Source organism: Pagrus major, chromosome 20 (genome assembly GCF_040436345.1).
Source record: "Pagrus major chromosome 20, Pma_NU_1.0".
NCBI classification, from domain to species: domain Eukaryota; kingdom Metazoa; phylum Chordata; class Actinopteri; order Spariformes; family Sparidae; genus Pagrus; species Pagrus major.
In genome coordinates this window covers 4,425,698-4,443,883 of record NC_133234.1, presented here as the reverse complement: position 1 = coordinate 4,443,883, position 18,186 = coordinate 4,425,698, and positions in this window count along the sequence as shown.

Below are 18,186 nucleotides of genomic sequence, written 5' to 3'. Positions count from 1 at the left end.
ATGGTCCACGGGCCCCTGGGACCATCTACCTCTCCTGGCTCCTGCTGCCTCACATATTGATGCTTATGGATTGTCATACCCTGGGCTCCGCAGGATCATTGCTCTCCTCTGTTTTACTATCTCCTTATATCCGTATTACTGTAAAATTTGATACCTCTTCACTCTGATCTTTTCTGTTTTACTGCTAATAATCTTGTGTGGCCTGCTCTCCTCCAGGTCACCTTGGTGGAGAGGAGGTTGTGTGGCTCGGGCACCACTTGGCGATGCCAAGGCCATCTCAGTCGTCTCCTGGATCCACACATTTCACATATACACCGATCAGGCATAACATAATGACCACCTGCCTAATATTGTGAAGGTTCCCCTTGTGCAGCCAAAATAGAACAGAATTTGGAGGCCCTTTATTGTGTTCCTCGAGCTGTTCCTGAGCAGTGTTTGTGGTGTGTCAGGGCACATTGTCCTGCTGGGGCAGCCACTGCCATTGGGTAGTGTTGTTGTGATGAGGGGGTGTACTTGGTCCACAACAGTGTTTGGATGGGTGGTGTGTGTCAAGTAGCATTGACATGAATGCCAGCACCCAAGGTTTCCCAGTAGAACATCGCATTGTGATGAGATGATCAATGTTATTCACAACACCTGTCAGGGGTTTTGATGTTGTGGCTACTCAGTGTATATTTGTATCAGATATTCTGTCAATGCAACTTGTAAACTGTGATTCTGTTGTTCTTTTCTGTTCATGCGACATCTATTGCATGTCTGTCCATCCTGGGAGAGGGATTCCTCCTCTCCTCTGTGGCTCTTCCTGAGGTTTCTTCCATCTTCTTTATTTTTTGTATTTTTTCCCCCATTAAAAGGTTTTTTTTTCCATCAACATGGCAAGTTTTTCCTCACTTGAATAGGGGGTCTAAGGACAGAGGATGTCATTCACTGTACAGATTGTAAAGCCCATTGAGGCACGTCTGAACGATGTTGCCTGTGTTCTTGCCCTGGATGGCATTTGTCATGATGTGCCTTAAAACACAGTAGTATATGATGTATGAAGTAAGGGTTTAAGATGTGCATGATTAAAATGAAAAACACAGAGGGAGAGAGAGATAATAGGACAATTGGACAACACAAGCCTTACCTTTGAATGATTTCAAGTGGACAGGCAGCCATCTCTGAAATATGGGAGCGGTCAGTAGACTGGAAAAGTGCTATAGAAATGCTATTCTAAGATGTAGACCAGAAAGCCACATCACAAAGGTTGGGTGGATGCCCTCACATGAGGCCCTCCAAGCTGATCACCTAACTGTCACATGATATGTTACACCTAAATCTTGAAATTAGATCTCAGAAAGCAACTTGACCTGTGTAAATATCTCTACTTGGAAGAACATTCATGTTCTGCTGGAATACAGATAACTAAAACAGATCATCTTATTTGCAATATACATTATGTCAATTTAATCGATACATACCGAACAGTCTGAAAGACAAAGAGTCAGGGGTTGGGTTGCGGTCCTCTGGACAGCTGTCACTGTCATAGGTTATAGGTTGGATATACATTTTACTCATTGATTATTAGTTTTTGCTTTGACTGAAACTATGATGCAGTATTTAATGGGAAACGGCAAACTGTCCCAAAAAAGTGCCCAGAATGCATCGTTTCTAACAGTATGCTACTGTTTTAAAAGGAAACAGTATGTTACTATCAGAATTTACCGTTTTTGTTTTGTTTTTTATTTCCAGAAATTTGTCAAAAAGTAATCCAATCAGATTTCAACTCTGTAGAAAAAGATCATTGATAACATGTTGCTGATTTTTTTCATTGGTTTTGGTTGGCAAAATCAGCAGGTATTTTGGTTAAATTTGTGGAGAATTCCCTCATTTGCATCTGCAGTAAGTAAATACATTCTTACTGCACCAAGTAAGTAAATACTTACTTAGTAAACAGTACTGTTTAAATACTTACTTGCTGCAGGACTGGGAGAAAGCCTGTCACTGTGTGTATTTACTGTGCTCTCTCATACCCTTTTATAGTTGGATATAAATTTTACTCACTGATTATATTAGTTTTTGCTTTTACTGTAACTAGAGATTTCAAATAGCCTATGTATGTTAACCACTGTAAGGCCATACATTCTTTTGATTTGCACATATTTTATTCATAGCAGTAGCCAATGTTGTTATACTTGTGTAATATTTTGATAAAAAAAGAAAAAAGTTTTTGTACAGAGCCTGCCCGGAGAGCACAGACCCCTGAAGGAGGAGGAGCAGGCGGACAGTCCAAATCAGTGGCAGCAAGACGGTTGATTCAGCCCTCTGCGGCACCGGAAACAGAGGGTGGCAGGCCCCAAGAGGACAATTACTTTTAAGGTGTCAGCATCACTAATGCTAAAGAATGTAATTTGGATGTGACAATAATTATTAAAACATTTTTTGAGAATGCTACTGTCTCTGGTCTGGTATTAAATAACTAATTGTGAACCCCCTGGAAATACCTAATCATTAAGTAATGAGAGACTAGTCAGTAACTTCTCAGTATTGTGTACCATTTTATATGAAGGTACACAAAAAGAAAAGAGTAACTTATGATAAGTAATTAGTAACCAATGACTATCCTGGGAAACTACTATTACTCTACTACTAGTATGATCTCTCACTTTACTTGCAGGAACACAAAAGAAGTAAGTAATGAGTCAATATTGGGTAACTACTTAGGATGATGTTTTCACTTTACTTGAAGGTGCACACAAAGAGAAATTCATGATTAAGTAATCAGTAACTAACGAGTCTACTTCATGCCAATCAGCAGCAGACATATAGTTAATATGGAACAACTCATGTAGAAAGTTGTTAGTGTGCTGATTCCCAGATATTTATGAACTAATCATTACCTAATTGTGCCAAGTTAAGTTCATGCATGTTTGGTTCAATAAATAAGCATAATCTATATTTTTGTTTCAGAATCAGAATCAGAAATACTTTATTGATCCCCAAGGGGAAATTGCTTCCATTATAGCTGCTCCCATCAAAGTCCAGAAATATGCAGAAAATAAAAAATAAAAATAATTACAAAAAAATAATAAATAATAATAAAAAAGTTTGTTAGTTTATGTAAGTTGAATATATTAAGTCATAGGTATTTGTTAAAAGTCAGCGAATATTCATTTGATTTAATTCATGTTGATGTAAGAATGATATTCTGTAAACAAGAACACTAAGACAGCTTTCTGTTGTAACACTGAGGTTACTGTCGCATTAAGAGAAAGAGAATTGGTTTGTGCTTTGAAGTGATTTCAAACAGTACAGGGTCAATCAAGGATAGAGCCACATGGTTTTCTTACCATAGTATAGTTTGCTGATTAGGATAACTTGACTTTGAATACTCTTGTTAGAAGATACAACATGATTAATTCCTTACTCACTCCTCAGTAACTCATATTTTTGTGTATTTCAGAGAAAAACCTTTTTTGAAGTAACTTTCCTGCAAAAAAAAAAAGCGGGACAAATTGGATAGATATGAAAGCACAATGGTTTCAACTGAGTTCTGCTTTATGTCAGTGAAAACTGACTTTTCAAGCAAGTTGCCAACCAAGGAACGTGGAAGGTAGGATAAATATGATGGCAAACTCGGTTTCATGAATTTGAATTTGAATTGAATTTGAATTTTCATGAATTTTTTTGTAAATTTGGATAAATATTATGGTACACATGGTTTCAAATGTTTTCATCTTAATTTTTGTCAAAAGGCCTTTTTGGCCATTTTGAGAGTTTCTCTCTGAAATAAGCATCTTTTTGCACTCAAATTGCCATAAGCGAGTTTTGACCAAAGATCAACGAACAACTGAAACCATGTTTATCATAATATTTATCCAACTTCAAACATTCCTGTGTAGGAAACTTTTTTTAGTGAAATACAGCTTAATCTACTTCACAGTGCAAAAAGACGCTTTTCTCGCTGAGAAACGCTCAAAATTGCAATAAGCCAGTTTTGACCAAGTATGAATTAAAGAACAACTGAAACCATGGTCACCATAAAATTTATCCAACTTCAAACATTCCTGGGTAAGAAACTTCCTTGAAAAACCTTTTCTTTTGTGAAATACAGCTTAAACCACTTCAAAGTAAAAAAACAACAAAAAAAATGCTTATTTCACTGAGAAAAGCTTAAATGTGCCATAAGCTAGTTTTGACAGTAGGAAACTTCCTTGAAAAACCTTTTTTCAGTGAAATACAGCTTAATCCACTTCCCAGTACAAAAAGACACTGAGAAAAGCTTAATTTTGACATAAGCGAGTTTTGACCGAAAATGAATTAAAGAACAACTGAAACCACGTTTGCCATAATATTTATCCAACTTCAACCATTCCAAGGTAGGAAAATTACTTGAAAAACCATTTTTCAGTGAAATACAGCTTAATCTACTTCATAGCGCAAAAAGACGCTTCTCTTGCTCTGAAATGTTCAAAATTGACATAAGAGATTTTTCATCATAAATGAATTAGAGAACAACTGAAACCATGTTTGCCATGATATTTATCCAAATTCAACTATTCCTGGGTATATAGAGCAATATATATCTACACTGAACAAAAATATAAACGCAACACTTTTGTTTTTGCTCCCATTTTTCATGAGCTGAGATCTATAACTTTTTCTATATACACAAAAGATCCATTTCTCTCAAATATTGTTCACAAATCTGTCTAAATCTTTGTTAGTGAGCACTCCTCCTTTGCCGAGATAATCCATCCCACCTCGGTGTGGCATATCAAGATGCTGATTAGACAGCATGAATATTGCACAGGTGTGCCTTAGGCTGGCCACAATAAAAGGCCACTCTGGAATGTGCAGTTTTGCTTTATTGGGGTGGGGGGGTGGGGTGGGGTCTTGTGGGGTCAGAATACCAGTCAGTCTCTGGTGTGACCACCATTTGCCTCACATCTCCTTCGCATAGAGTTGATCAGGTTGTTGATTGTGGCCTGTGGGATGTTGGTCCACTCCTCTTCAATGGCTGTGCGAAGTTGCTGGATATTGGCAGGAACTGGAACACGCTGTTGTATACGTATCGTATACCTGTCGTATCCAGAAACAATAAAAGGCCCCTCTAAAATGTTCAGTTTTATCACAGCACAATGCCACAGATTGCCACAGATTGAGATTGAGATTTGAGGGAGCGTGCAATTGGCATGCTGACTGCAGGAATGTCTGCAAGAGCTGTTGCCCGTAAATTGAATGTTCATTTCTCTACCATAAGCCGTCTCCAATAAAACAAAACTGCACATTTCAGAGTGGCCTTTTATTGTGGCCAGCCTAAGGCACACCTGTGCCTAACCCTAACCCAACAATCAACAACCTGATCAACTCTATGCGAAGGAGATGTGAGGCAAATGGTGGTCACACCAGATACTGACTGGTTTTCTGACCCCCCCAGACCCCCCCGCCCCCCAATAAACCAAAACTGTACATTCCATTCCAACTTGCAGATTTATCAGAAAACGTCTTTAGTAATTGTGTAGTAGGATGCTTAGTGGTAGTGATGTTTAAATTATGTGACCGCAATGTAGTGTGTTCAAAGCCTAACAATAGCTTTTTACTTTGAGTAATTTAATTTATGCTGCGAAAATCACAAAAGTGGTGTTCATCTGCAGATTATCTTACTGAACAAAATGTGCAAGTATCATAAACTCTGACAATATTGCATAATCCAATTAAAAAATCTCATAGACTTTTTGTTGAGGGAACCATGGCGGTGCTATCTTCTGGGTTAGCCTAAAAAAATAGCTCATTGCTACACCACTCTATTGCAGGTAACAGGAGGAACCTGCTCTCTGCATGTTCATGAGCAGACCGGGAGCAGGACTGCCTCTTTATGGAGTTCTCTGTCCTGATTGGATAAAGTTGACAGGGATGCCAGAAAACGTCTTTTCTCTTTTACTGCATGAGCAGGAGGGGAAGAGACATGAGTTAGTGAATTTAAAGCCAGTTGACACTTACTGTATTTTAAAAAGAAAATAATGCTTACAGCAGCTTTAACATTAGTAAAATGATGATTCAGTCGATTGCAGTTTGGGGGGCAGCATCTAAACTTTTATGTGTTGAGAATGAATACCGAGCACTGCTGTAATATTAGGAAACAAGAATGAAATTAATGTCAATAATTTCTGTAGCCCATAGGGCTAGGGAATCCACATAATTGCATTTTGGGTATTTCTGGGGCTAATCTGCTGTTTTCAGCTGCTGTTTGTTTACAAATGGAGCTAATTTTGGTCATACTGCAGATTTCTGACTGAAAATATACAGTAAATTTTGTAAATGAGGAGGGGTAGAAATCACAGTGAACAAATAAAGGATGAAAAGCATAGTATGGACTAACTATGTGTCAGCTATTCACTCATATGCTCAGTATCTCCAAAACACGTGTTTTCACTCTTTATGTTGCTAGGTGAGGCACCTTTAGAAAATCAGTTTTTTGGCTGGGACTCATTGGGTTACCTGAGATGAGACAGACTTTTTCACCATTTGGGCAGCAGACCCTCACCACACAGTTATAAAGAATTTAGTTCTAATGCTGTTTTTTATTGTTAATGTCATGTCTCTGAAAAAATTGGTGTTGGTTAAGTTAAAACTTTGAATGACTTGATTAACAATGTTTGGCATCAATAAGGTCAGGAGAAAGAGACAAAAACAACAAAGTCCATACACTGTCTGAATGACAGAAAGCAGACATCACATCTTGGCTGTAGCACTGCAGCCTATGAATTCAAAGTCTATATTTTTACTCTACCTTAAACTATCGACACTTTTGCCAAATCATAAGTGACGTTATGTTGTCAAAGAACTTGAGCATCAACACACAGAAGCAAAGCTTCATCCAACAAAGAGGCAAACTACAGAGGCTTCAGTGCAGGTGTTAAAATATAGAAAAAGTTGTCTAAAATATACAACAAAGACAAGTCCATTTCTTGTGCTCAATTTGAAGAATATCAGTATTGATCATGTAGGCCACACTGTAAGAAACTCACTGTGAAATTCACAGTGAGTTTCAGAAAAAGCCTTTTTCTGAGACTGAAAACTAAACTGAAAGTTTAGTACCCCGAGGTTTGACCAAAAATAAATTAAAGAACAACTGAAACCATGTTTGCCATAATATTTATCCAATTTCAACCATTCCACACTAGGAAACTTACTTGAAAAACCTTTTTTCAGTACTTCACTGTGCAAAAAGACGCTTATTTCACTGAGAAAAGCTTAAATTTGCCATGAGTGAGTTTTGAGCAAAAACGAATTAAAGAACAACTGAAACCATGTTTGCCATAATATTTATCCAACTTCAAACATTCCTGGGTAGAAAACTTACTTGAAAGCCCCTTTTTCAGTGAAATACAGCTTAATCTACTTCACAGTGCAAAAAGGCCCCTTTCTCGCTTTGAAACGCTCAAAATTGCCATAAGCGAGTTTTGACCAAAAATGAATTAAAGAACAACTGAAACCATGTTTGCCATAATATTAATCCAAATTCAACCATTTCATGGTAGGAAACTTACTTGAAAAACCTTTTTCAGTGAAATACAGTTTAATCTTCCTCAACAACAAAAAGGGAGAAGTAGTTACTGCATGAGCTTCTCACCTCTGGCCAAGTGAGGAATACAAAGACAGTGGGTAGCAGACAGTAAGTCTACCATAACAATCAGCTTTGTTTTGGTTTGTCTAGGACATCTGTTCTGTAGACATATCTACAGTGGCTTCGCAAAGACCATGAGATCTATAAACTCATAGAGCAGACATCATTATGCCCTTATCCAGACCTTAACATTTACAGACAGAATGTCCTGGGAGAGTCATATTTTTCTCCCACAGATCCCCCCTTTTTGATCATGAGATCAACACTAACTTACCAAATTTCAATTTATCTTAGGGAAGGCTTGGCAGGATTAACCGCATGCATTAACATTCACATTAAATACAAAATCAATTACATTTTAACATCTTCACACAGTTCAGCATACAGAAATTGTGGTATATATCAAAAAACATAGACACTCTTTTGGAAAAGTATCACCCAAGTAATCTAATAGTATGTCCCAGGAGTTCTGCCTCCGAGCCCAACTGGACCTTCGTAAGAGGAAATGCAGTTAAATAAAGTCCTTGCAACACTAAGAATATTGAAGGAATAACGGGCAGAGGTCCTGAGACATACTTCATCATACATCCGGACAAAAAATCCAACTTCCGATTTGAAGAGATAAAGAAACAAAGAGACTTCTTGCGTTAACTACTCTATCTGGACAGAACATTAGATAAACCACAGATGACAATGAGGGAAAACCCTTATCTGCTTCGTATTTCTGGTTCTGCTCTTAGACAAACGTTGTTGAGGGTGACACATAAAACTACTCCTTTAAATCTTTCAAAACAAAGAGAATATACATCATTCTTGGCATTATTGATCATGTCATGTGAACATTTCCATATAGAACACTGCACATATTTGAGTCATAAGCCAACACCGATTAATACAGTAGATCAACACATCATAATCATCTACGTTTCTTAAAGCATATTATTCAATTTATCAGGCTAAAATAGATGCAGGGATGCAGGCTCGCTCCTCTTCAGCCCATGCATTTCCACTACCTTGGAGAGGTTACTAGCACGATCACAAGGTAGCATGATGTCATCTTCCGCTGCAAATCCCTAAGTCGATCTTATTTCATCACACATTGCCTTAAAGTATTTATGATTGTTATTATTGAATAAACAACAACCATAGAAGTATAGCATGTAAACATTTGAAAAAATTATAAGTGTACTGATTACTAAATATCAAAACAATTTAATGAGAGGAAATGAAATTGCCTGAAATAATTTTAATGTTAAAATAGAAATCGCCAAAGTAGTATAAACTTGAGAAAAAGTATGAGAATGATATCACACAGCGACTTTTATTAGTCTCTGTGTGTCATTTCAGCTAACCACACATACGTCACATGTGTATCATTATTTACTTTACAATGACTCTGTCCTAATTCTTCCCTAACGTTACTACTTATACCCTAAAAGCATAGAGAGATATTGTTTAGATTTTGTGCCAACACTGGTTGAAGATGAGCTGAACAGCTGCACAGAGGTGTTTTTTTCATCAGAGATTGTTTGTGGAGCAATTATGTATTTGTGTTTTAACCACAACAAAGGATCTTGTACCGAACCATGGTTGGGCTTCTATTAGGGTTTCTGTCAACAAGGAGTGTTAGGTTGTGGCAAACAGTTCGAATTTGAATTCTCTGATTGTTCTGTGCAATTAGTCTGTGCTAACAGGAATAAATACAGCCTGTATCGAAATCCCATTTGAACATACGATTGTGCATGATATATGCGTAGTAATATGGTGTGATTTACCTCTGGTGGCAGGTAGTGTCTGTTCCTACCTCTTCCATTGTTTCCTCCGCCATTTGTAGATACCTGGAATGTTTAGATGAAGAGGTTGTGTGAAGATTTTTTAATCTGAGTGTTGAAGACGTGTATCTCAAATTAACAACCAGATGAAGAGGTTGTGTGAGGATTTTATGATCTGAGTGTTGAGGAAGTGTATCTCGGATTAACAACCAGATGATGAGGTTCTGTGAGGATTTTATAATCTGAGTGTTGAGGAATTGATCTCAGATTGAGAACCAGATAAAGAGGCTGTGGAGGATTTTATGATCTGAGTTTCGAGGAGGTGTATTTCAGATTAAAAACCGAATAAAGAGTTTGTGTGAGGATTTTATAATCTGAGTGTTGAGGAAGTGTATCTCAGATTAACAACCAGATGACTAGATGAAGAGGTTTTGTGAGGATTTTATAATCTGAACGTTGCGGAAGTGTATCTCAGATTAAGAACCAGATGAAGAGGTTGTGTGAGGATTTTATGATCTGAGTTTCGAAGAGGTGTATTTCAGATTAAAAACCAAATAAAGAGTTTGTGTGAGGATTTTATAATCTGAGTGTTGAGGAAGTGTATCTCGGATTAGGAGCTAGATGAAGGGGTTGTGTGAGGATTCTATAATCTGAGTGTTGAGGAAGTGTATCTCAGATTAAGAACCAGATGAAGAGGTTCTGTGAGGATTTTATAATCTGAGTGTTGAGGAATTGATCTCAGATTGAGAACCAGATAAAGAGGCTGTGGAGGATTTTATGATCTGAGTTTCGAGGAGGTGTATTTCAGATCAAAAACCAAATAAAGAGTTTGTGTGAGGATTTTATAATCTGAGTGTTGAGGAAGTGTATCTCAGATTAAAAACCAGATGAAGAGGTTGTGTGAGGATTTTATAATCTGAGTGTTGAGGAAGTGTATTTCAGATTAACAACCAGATGACAAGATGAAGAGGTTTTGTGAGGATTTTATCATCCGAACGTTGAGGAAGTGTATCTCAGATTAAGAAACAGATGAAGAGGTTGTGTGAAGATTTTATAATCTGAGTGTTGAGGAAGTGTATCTCAGATTAAGAACCATATGAAGAGGTTTTGTGAGGATTTTATAATCTGAGTGTTGAGGAAGTGTATCTCAGATTAAGAACCAGATGAGGAGGTTGTGGGAATATTTTATAATCTGAGTGTTGAGGAATTGATCTCAGACTAAGAACCAGATAAAGAGGTTGTAGAGGATTTTAAAATCTGAGTCTCAAGGAAGTGTATTTCAGATTAACAACCAAATAAAGTGGTTGTTTGAGGATTTTATAATCTGAGTGTTGAGGAAGTGTATCTCAGATGAAAAACCAGATGAAGAGGTTGTGTGAGGATTTTATGATCTGAGTGTTGAGGAAGTGTATTTCAGATTAAAAACCAGATGAAGAGGTTGTGTGAGGATTTTATAATCTGAGTGTTGGGGAAGTGTATCTCAGATTAATAAACAGATAAAGAGGTTGTGTGAGGATTTTATAATATGAGTGTTGAGGAAGTGTATCTCAGATTAAGAACCAGATGAGGAGGTTGTGTGAAGATTTTATAATCTGAGTGTTGAGGAATTGATCTCAGATTAAGAAACAGATGAAGAGGTTGTGTGAGGATTTTGTAATCTGAGTGTCGAGGAAGTGTATCTCAGATTAATAAACAGATGAAGAGGTTTTGTGAGGCTTTTATATCTGAGTGTTGAGGAAGTGTATCTCGGATTAAGAAGCATATGAAGAGATATTGTGAGGATTTTATAATCTGAGTGTTGAGAAAGTGTATCTCAGATTGTAAACCAGATGAAGAGGTTTTGTGAGGATTTTATAATCTGAGTGTTGAGGAAGTGTATCTCAGATTAAGAACCAGATGAGGAGGTTGTGTGAAGATTTTATAATCTGAGTGTTGAGGAAGTGTATCTCAGATTTACAACCAGATGAAAGATGAAGAGGTTTTGTGAGGATTTTATAATCTGAATGTTGAGGAATTGTATCTCTGATTAAGAACCAGATGAGGAGGTTGTGTGAGGATTTTATAATCTGAGTGTTGAGGAAGTGTATCTCAGATTAACAACCAGATGACTAGATGAAGAGGTTGTGTGAGGATTTTATAATCTGAGTGTTGAGGAAGTGTATTTTAGATTAACAACCAAATAAAGAGTTTGTGTGAGGATTTCATAATCTGAGTGTTGAGGAAGTGTATCTCAGATTAAGAACCAGATGAGGAGGTTGTGTGAAGATTTTATAATCTGAGTGTTGAGGAAGTGTATCTCAGATTAACAACCAGATGAAAGATGAAGAGGTTTTGTGAGGATTTTATAATGTGAATGTTGAGGAATTGTATCTCTGATTAAGAACCAGATGAGGAGGTTGTGTGAGGACTTTATAATCTGAGTGTTGAGGAAGTGTATCTCAGATTAACAACCAGATAAAGAGGTTGTGGAGGATTTTATAATCTGAGTTTCGAGGAAGTGTATTTCAGATTAAGAACCAAATAAAGAGTTTGTGTGAGGATGTTATAATCTGAGTGTTGAGGAAGTGTATGTCAGATTAACAACCAGATGAGAAGATGAAGAGGTTTTGTGAGGATTTTATAATCTGAATGTTGAGGAAGTGTATCTCAGATTAAGAACCAGATGAAGAGGTTGTGTGAGGATTTTATAATCTGGGTGTTGAGGAAGTGTATCTCAGATTAACAACCAGATGACTAGATGAAGAGGTTGTGTGAGGATTTTATAATTTGAGTGTCGAGGAAGTGTATTTTAGATTAACAACCAAATAAAGAGTTTGTGTGAGGATTTCATAATCTGAGTGTCGAGGAAGTGTATCTCTGATTAGGATCCAGATGAAGGGGTTGTGTGGGGATTTTATAATCTGAGTCTTGAGGAAGTGTATCTCAGATTAGGAGCCAGATGACAAAATGAAGAGGTTTTGTGAGGATTTTATAATCTGAATGTTGAGCAAGTGTATCTCAGATCAAGAACCAGATGAAGAGGTTGTGTGAGGATTTTACAATTTGAGTGTTGAGGAATTGAACTCAGATTAAGAAACAGATGATGAGGTTGTGTGAGGATTTTACAATTTGAGTGTTGAGGAATTGAACTCAGATTAAGAAACAGATGATGAGGTTGTGTGAGGATTTCATAATCTGAGTGTTGAGGAAGTGTATCTCAGATGATTTTATCTATTAAATAATAAATAAATGAATAAATATCAGCCTCAAATCATGATCCCTGTCTCCCAGCATTTTTCAAAAATCAGCAGAGGAGTGGGGAAGTAACGACCTGAGGAGACATGGCCTTCTGGCTTTCTAGTGTGTGTGATGTGAAGCTCAGCTCTTTGTGTCTGCTGGAAAGATGGGGAGTCTGGTGGAGCTTTGACCGTCACTAGGCCTACACATTTATGGACCTTTTGAGAGAGTCACTGTATGGGATAGTGTCTCCACTCTGAGAGGCTCTCTGGTGTGTGTCTCTGTAGCAGAGGTGTCAGTAGGCTACATAGGTGTAGACATGCTCTTCAACATGGTTAACCTCAGTGTGATGTGAAGCTCAGCTCTTTGCGTCTGCTGGAAAGATGGGGAGTCTGGTGGAGCTTTGACTGCACTAGGCCTACACATTTATGGGCCTTTTGAGAGAGTCACTGTATGGGATAGTGTCTCCACTCTGAGAGGCTCTCTGGTGTGTGTCTCTGTAGCAGAGTTGTCAGTAGCCTACATAGGTGTAGACGTGCTCTTCATCATAACCTCAGTGTTTGTCTGTGCTAAATACCCTGTTAATGTCTGAAAATAACACAGTTATCGTCAGGTCTATGTGTTGTGGTGACTGCCACTGAAGAGAAATAAAGCTTTACATCATGACAATCTTTTTCCTCCGACTCCTATCAGGCCAGCTAATGCTTACAGAGCCAACAGCTATGTGTTCTGTTGACGCCCTGAGTGTCAACATCCGTAATGGATCTCTGAGGCATATTTTGTCAAATTTGTGGTGGCTGAACCAAGGTTTCAGGTCCAAGCAGACACTACCAAGCTAATGATAGAATGTATGCAGTCGTCTGAACTAGTCTACATGTGAAATACCTGTTTATCCATTTAATATATAATTTGACTTCTTAAATAATTAACAAAAGATTTTACTCGGTTGTGTCTTAATGTATTTTTTTCCACAAGGTGTATTTTCCAATGCCACAGGTAAGTTATTTAATGAGAATATTAACGAAAGTCTCTTGCAAGTTTTATTTTTAACATATTTCATAGTTCAAATATGATTCATTTTACTCACTCTTAAACCTTTATCTCTATTTTTTCCAAAAAGGTGTAGATTTTTCTACCAGAGGTAAGTTCCTTAATGACAACATTAACAAATGACGCCTCTTTTACTCACACTGGGTGAACTACACAAAGATAAGTTTATAATCAACATTATTCATCCTACTTTTTCTCTTGGAGCCTTTTCTTTAATTTATAGCAACATTAATAACAAGTCTAACTTCGGCTGTTCAAAAATTGAGTGATTATCTAACTCATTAATTGTTTTTTTCATATTTTTTCACAGATGCAGCTGGATGTACCACGCTGAAATATGTCGCTAACTGATGACTATTTTAACACAGGCCTCAGGTAAACTTGTATGTTGACACCAAAGATTCTGCTGAGGTCAAGATGTTAACAAAATAATTCCTACAGCAGAAAATCACTCTTCTTTTTTCTCTGTGGTCACACTAGCCAACAGGAGCTAGCTAATACTGCTAACACTGACACTGACTGATGCTGAGGGATAATCCAAGCTCCCCTGCCTAGCTAGTTAGCCCACTCGGTAGGTAGCATGAGCAGTCTTGATAAGCTCAGGGGTCCGTGCATGAAGTATAATTGAATCTCCATTTTTTACGTTGTATAATGAAACATCCCATTTTGGGGGTATTTCCTATTTCATTGTCGTAAGACGCGTAATGCAGCTTGTTCCTTTATCCAACTTGTACAATGAACATTGAAAAAGGAAGTCGAGTGCCGGAAACAGCCTTCAAAGTAAAAGTTGGGTGTTTTGAAGTGTGTTGGCCGGAGCTGTCAGTTTAAGGAGAGCGAAATTAAATAAATACAACCTAACAACAAATAGCCTAAATAATTTAGATAATTCATAACTGTTATACAGTGATATTTCCGCCACTTTCCCACAACTGAGAGAGATAATCACTGGGATTTTCAAAGTAAACACACCTTGGTCACAAAGTACCGGTAAGTCAAACTTTTTTGTTGTTGACCTTATCCACCAAACGTCTCCAACCAAACACTGTTTAAATTTGTTGACCTGCCAGGAACGTAGTTAGCTGTTAACTTCAGAACATAGCCAATGCTAACAATGCTATTTTGTTTGCAGGTAAAGTTGCTAGCTGTTGTAGCTAAACAGCTGTTGTAACGTTATGCTAATGTTACTCGTTTGTTATTATCAACTGTTTTGCACGTCATTTTAATATTTGTCCATCTAAGTCTGTGTGAAATGCCTACAATTATGCTAGAAGTGAATTAACTGGACCCTGCCCAGTCATATAATAATAATAATAATAATAATAATACATTTTATTTGTACAGCGCTTTTAAAAACTCTCAAAGACACTTTACAAGAATAGAATACATACAAGAATACATAAAATCAAGTGCATGGTGCATAAACTCAAGTGCATAGTGCGATAGAGGAGAAATATGTAGTAAAAAGAACAGTGTATGAGGATATGGATCTGTGTAGGTTTTTGGGAGAACAGGTTGAGTACAGCAAACAGCTACAGGTGCAGATGAAAAGCGAGTTTAACACCCCTAAGCCTTATAAGTAAGGCTTAGGGGTGTTTTGATATTAATTTTGATGTATTAAAGTGTGGTGTAGTGTGGTCTGTGTTCACAAATGTATGTTACCAGCAGAAATATTCTGAATAATATAATTAATGTCATGTATCCCTATAGTTAGTGAGTAAAAACTAAAGCTACAATTAATACATTGTTCATCTGTGGATGTACAGTTGACACCATCAAAATAAAGAGGAAAGATGAACCTCGGCCATGTATTTTCTTTATGCAGTCTTTATGTAAGACATCTGTTTTTAAACCTAACAAAATATTACCTTTTATTGCAGAGTTTTCAGAGGACCAGAGTAGAGAGCTTATGAGACCCTTGGAGAGGCAGATGTCTGAAAACTGCCACCATAACCCCTGTACCCAAAACCCCAGCCATCAGAAGCCTGAATGATTACCCTCACGTCCGTGATTATGAAAATGCTTCGAGAGACTACTGCCCCACATTAAGACATGCATCCCTCCTGACCTCGACCAACACCAATTTGCATACAGGACCAATAGATCCACTACACAGAAAACTGACTGACAAACTACAAACACTGGGTCTGGGAGACCTTCTCTGCAGGTGGATTAAGGACAGAACCCAGTGCGTCAGGATCAGCCACCACACCTCCTTCAGCATCAATCAGCATACACCGGCCTCCCCCAGGGCTGCGTCCTTAGTCCAGCAGGACACCTTGCACCCCGGACACTCCCTGTTCCCCATCCTCCCCTCAGGCAATAACTATGTGCAATAACTGCTGTGTTTTTATCTGTTTTTAGTCATTTATTACTGAGTAATCTATCTATCTATCTATCTATCTATCTATCTATCTATCTATCTATCTATCTATGTGGAAGGAGTGTCGCTCACCTCAGGAGGAGTGAAGGAGTTTCAACACTGATTCAGTTTTGTATTTAAACACTGTCTTTTAATTAGAAGAGATGGTTAATCTGTGTACAGTACCCACATGGAACATGTAGTAGCTCATACTGGTCCCAGAAAATGAAGTCATTATAAATCACTGTGGTATTGTTTTTGTTGTTTGTATTCATCAGTGAAGGTATACACATGGTCTAATTATGTCAGTAAAAAATGCAACAATTCATGAAATAAAGTTATTTTTACTGGTGGATTTGTATCCTCTCTTGCCATAGTTATAAGCCTATTAAAATGTAAAATGTCTTAAAGAAGTGGAGGAAGTTATAAAATACCCACTAAAGGAAATGGTGTGTTGTAGGATGTGTAGATTGAGAAAATGTCAGAACAGTGCAGTCAACAAACACATCAGAGTCAGGTTCTGAGTTCCAACTTAACATTTAATTGATGAACACAATGTCACAACAACATAACTTAACACATTTATAAAAACAACAACAACAACATTTTTAGAAAGTGCCTCTAATTACTTGCATGGCCTCGGACAGGCCAGCCACAGCCACCGTACTCTCCTGAGATATTGGTGCCCTGCACTTAGGGCGGACATCATCCCTGGCCATAAGCAGTGCCAACACAGGACCTTCCATTTCAGCTGTAATGACAATAAGAACAAAGATGTCAAGTTTATTTCAAATTGATGAAAGAAACCATACACTAGAGAGTGTAGTGCTATTACACTAAAATTAACATTAACAAATATAAACAAAGTTCAGACTTCTTATTCGTTATGAATAAGTGTAGCTGCTGCATCACTCTCATTTCAGAAAAAAGGATGTGTGAGGATTTTGTTTTTTAGCTATAGTTGAGCAGGCTGGAATTGAGGAAGCTTTGTAGAGTGGTGTGCAGAGTGGAAATGATTCTTGTCCAAGTTTAGAAATAAAGTTTGAAAAAGAAATTCACTTTCTCCAAATAAACTAAAAGACTGCATAAAGAAAATATATGGCCGAGGTTCATCTTTCCTCTTTATTTTGATGGTGTCAACTGTACATCCACAGATGAACATTGTATTAATTGTAGCTTTAGTTTTTACTCACTAATTATAGGGATACATGACATGAATTATATTATTTAGAAAATTTCTTTACTTTGCATTCTGTCTGCATGCACAGACACTGCTGGTAACATACATTTGTGAACACAGACCACACTACACCACACTTTAATACATCAAAATTAATATCAGAACACCCCTAAGCCTTACTTATATGACTGGGCAGGGTCCAGTTAACTCACTTCTAGCATAATTGTAGGCATTTCACACAGACTTAGATGGACAAATATTAAAATGACGTGCAAAACAGCTGATAATAACAAACGAGTGACGTTAGCATAACGTTACAACAGCTGTTTAGCTACAACAGCTAGCAACTTTACCTGCAAACAAAATAGCATTGTTAGCATTGGCTATGTTCTGAAGTTAACAGCTAACTACGTTCCTGGCAGGTCAACAGATTTAAACAGTGTTTGGTTGGAGACCTTTGGTGGATAAGGTGAACAAAAAAAAAGGTTTGACTTTCTTCATGATGACTGCAGTCCAGCGGCTCAGTCTCCGTCTCAAACACGGTGTGTTTACTTTGAAAATCCCGGTGATTATCTCTCTCAGTTGTGGGAAAGTGGCGGAAATATCACTGTATAACAGTTATGATTTATCTAAATTATTTAGGCTATTTGTTGTTAGGTTGTATTTATTTTATTTCGCTCTCCTTAAACTGACAGCTCCGGCCAACACGCTTCAGAACGCCCAACTTTTACTTTGAAGGCTGTTTCCGGCACTCGACTTCCTTTTTCAATGTTCATTGTACAAGTTGGATAAAGGAACAAGCTGCATTACGCGTCTTACGACAATGAAATAGGAAATACCCCCAAAATGGGATGTTTCATTATACAACGTAAACAATGGAGATTCAATTATACTTCATGCACGGACCCTCAGGCCTAAAGTTTTGTTTCTGTGTTTACTTACAGCATCAGCCTCCTGGTTGGTTGAATGAAGAGCTGAAGACAATTGAAGAATTAGTGTA